This window comes from Dipodomys merriami, unplaced genomic scaffold (genome assembly GCF_024711535.1).
Source record: "Dipodomys merriami isolate MVZ:Mamm:240054 unplaced genomic scaffold, mDipMer1.0.p SCAF_12, whole genome shotgun sequence".
Lineage (NCBI taxonomy): Eukaryota > Metazoa > Chordata > Mammalia > Rodentia > Heteromyidae > Dipodomys > Dipodomys merriami.
Genome location: NW_027202493.1, coordinates 26,048,855 through 26,052,740, shown reverse-complemented (window position 1 = coordinate 26,052,740; position 3,886 = coordinate 26,048,855). Strand labels below are relative to the sequence as shown.

The following is a 3,886-nucleotide window of genomic DNA, read 5'->3' as shown; positions in this document are numbered from 1 at the left end:
TTTGTATACAACTTCTACAGGGTAGCTCTGGGAAATTGTATAATTCTGTAAGCTTTCATGGAATACACTTTGAAAGTATTTGGAGCAGAGAATCTCACTAAGTGTAGTGTGCAGCAGAATCATACTATGTTCTAGCTCCTTCATGAGTGTACCAGATTGGGTCCATCATTGCAGTACCCCTCTGCCTCCTGCCTCCCCTATTAAGTAGAGAGCAACAGTGACAAATACTGCTCTGCTAGTGTACACACTCCTGCTTCTTCACAGTGTCTCGTTTCCACAGGCAACCTTGGTTGCCATCAAAATTATTACATACTTCATAGTGAAAGGAAGAACTATTAACCATCACTCCCAAACATGTGTCAACACTCAAGCTTCCAGAGAAACTGAAAGCATTCTTCCATGGTCCAACATGCTCTACTCCAGCCTCTGCAATGTACACGACTTTCTCTCCCACATTCTTTTGCATATATCTCTGACTTACAGACTGCATTTCTGGCACTTCCTAGAAACTGCCAAATATCATACAACAGGGTTAATTGCTCTTGCAACATGCTGCTAATGCTCTTCGTTTACTCTCTGCAGAGCTCACTCCCCAGTTTGCTTTGTTTTTGTTACAATATCACCCTACAATAGATGGTATCCAGTATATATACCTTCCTTTATTTATTTATTTATTTTCCTTGTCTCCCCATTCACAATACAGACTAGGCACAGGCCTGGGCTAAGGTGTATATGGGGTAGGTTTACTCTGCTTCCTCTTTCTATACAGTCAGTGTAAGGACAGCCTGGGGTAAGCAACCTGAGGCTACCTTCCTTTAAGAAAGCATCCTGTCTTCATTCTTGATAAAGCCTTTCTCTTTTATTCTTCCTTATATTTCTCATAGCATTTCTTAGCATCTGATTTATTTTAATTGACTTGTTTCTGATAGCCTGGGCTGCCTAGTTAAATCCAGAGATTTTGGCTGTTTTGCTCTTTACTGAGTTACAAGCCTAGAATAAACTCCAAGGAGGAATTCAAGGAATATTGTGGAATTAGTGGAACTAGGGTTGCCTAGTTTGCATTGATCAGTTCATCAAAAGTAAGCAGCTTAACACAAATTTAAATCTGTATTCTTGTAGAGAAGCAATATAATTATATAATTGCAATAAATTTTTGTTTTCTAATATGTCTTTACATACACATATATACAAACACATATAATACATAATATATATTTTCCTGGTATTGTTTTTCATGTTATAACTGCATTTAGAGCATTATACTTGCATGCCAATTTGCACATCTTTTATTTTACATTAAAAAAATAGGATCTCATATGTTACCTCTCTTGTTTTTGTTCTATGATTTGTCAAATAATTCTGGTTCCCATTATATTAACTGATTAATTGATTGACTAAACTCATTTTACATATTCTTATACTAGTTAGAAAATCAATTCTAATTCAGAAAGGTTATTTCAGACATGTGGAATTACAGCAAGAGACAGAAAGAAAGATAAAGGCCTAATTTCAAACTTAGATGAAACCTATTTCATTTCCCAACTCATGGATTCAAAGCCATACTTTTTATCAGACTATTAAAGACTATCTATTTTCATGATCATCTTATGTTCTAGAGGACATTTTATCTTTGATACAATCAGGAAATTGTATTTGTGATTTTCCTGTTTCATTATCATTCCTGGCTACAAGTTAACTTGAAAGTTAATTCATATTTCTCTCTAAAACATTTTACTGCTTTTGCCTTCTACCTTAAAATTGATTTTACATTCATGACATATTGTCCAATTTTGTTCAATTTAAATCCAATTATGATGAGCTCTTTATGACCCAATCAGTTGCCATAAATCTATTAATATTTATTATTATTAAAAGCATATTCTTCCTCAATATATGTCTTAATCCCATATTTCATTAACATTAATAAGTAGGTTATTAGGAAACTTTCATAGCTATAAATTAGGTTTGAAATACTGGAATAAATTTAAATAATCAAAATTTCAATTGTCTTAACATTTTTATCTGGCAATAATATAAACAAGTCAATGCCTTAAGTAATTGAGTTACTACTAGAGGTAAAGTTTATTTGGTCTGGGGTGCAAATAATTTACAAGATAGTTCATACTGACTGATAGCATTTTAAGTTAAAGCTAGCTGATAAATTAAGAAAAAGTTTAGAAAAAACTAGGTTTGAAAATTGAAATTTAATAATAGAGCTATATGTAAAATTATTTTAGTTGCCTTTTAAATATAGGTAGTTGAGATATATATCCACCAATATTTCAGCATTTTGTATAAAATGTAATGTGAAAGGTCATATAAATGGGATAATACTGAAATATAAGTTGGTAGTCAATTTAAATTTATTTCCTATAACTCATAAAATGCTTGAATTATTTTACAGTGTAAGCACATTAAGTTTAGAATGAAACTTGATTATGTTCTGATCTTTCCTACCAAAAATAAAACAAATGAAAATAAAATGCTAATCACTACATCCTGATAATTGATTCTACATTCTAAATAAGTCTATTGATATATTTCAGCAGGTAAAAATTCTCAACATCTAACAAGTCTCATGGTCTTCAATCATGATCATCTCTACCCCATTAGAGTACAGAGAAATAGAGTATTCCACAACAAAATAATTTGTGTCATGACATGGAATAAGATCTTGAAAATGGTTCCCAACTACTTTCAAGATGGAATTTTATTCTTTATTACATGTTTAGGGAAAAATAAATTTGAGGTTTCTGTTTTCATGTCCTACTACTTACTTACAAGCACCAATGTTGTAGGCATAGAAAAGAAAATATTTGTGAGAAGAACATCTCACAACCCCATAAAGTAGCTGAAGTCAACCCTTTTATCTTTCCTATACTTTCTCAGCTAGTGACCTATCATACCCTGGTAGTAAGGTACTAATATATTACCCTGTTCCTTGACCTTCCTTTGTATCTACATAAGACCTATAGTTTCTAAAAGCCCAAATGCATCATCTATCAAATATTTTGAAGTGTTGGGTACTAAGAATCTAACACCAAACATTTTCAAAATCACTTGTTTGATTTTTCTGACAAGTCATACACATATATGTGTGTATTCAATAAATAAAATAGCAATAGAAAGATTTGGGAATTTTCTCATATTATTTCTAGGTGTTGATACATGTTATTTGTTTCTAAATCCATAGAAAAAGTCAACCCAAACACATTATTTTACTTAATTTAATAATTATGGTTTAGAGATTGCCAATTTCCCTTGTTCGATCAGTGATTGCATGTATGTCTCATTATTGAAAATACTTGATTACTGGGCTTTGCATCATAAGGATATTATTACCCAATAAAAATTGTTAACTTCTCTGTATTACAGGGAGACAAATTTAGGTATGCATTTTATATAACATACTAAAATAATCTTTATGTTGCCTCAGCTCTTTTATTATTTATTTATTTATTCATGAAAAAATGTCAATATTTCTGGATTGTCAGTGATTTTGTATGCATGAACGAGGGTTACATCTTACTCATTCTCATGTCTGCTGTGATTCATTACAAGAAATATTCTTGTTGACAGATGTGGAAGGCAATAGCATTTTTCCATGCAAACTTTCCTTCCAAATCATTCAGATAAGATGATGGCGAAGAAAATGAGTGACAGATCTTGACTGTATGCAGGTGAGCTGATATAGCTTATATGCATATGAGGTATTACAGGAAACAACTTGCAAAGCTTGCGTTATAATGTTGACAGACTTCTACTCATCTTGAGACACTGACTATACAATGTAGATTGACATAATGCTGAGAAGCAAATTACATACTGTTTGTGAAAGGTTTGTGATACTAAGCTGGTAAACAAAATGTCTGTCCTTATTACCACA

At 32.0% G+C, this 3,886-nt stretch overlaps 1 non-coding gene across 1 annotated transcript; it reads right to left on the bottom strand.

Moving 5' to 3' along the window:
* Window positions 1-678: 678 nt before the first annotated feature.
* On the bottom strand, window positions 679-807 carry LOC138823479 (small nucleolar RNA SNORA51). The gene has a single exon (XR_011370829.1). It is a non-coding gene; the product is annotated as a small nucleolar RNA SNORA51 (small nucleolar RNA).
* Between the last annotated feature and the right edge of the window lie 3,079 nt (window positions 808-3,886).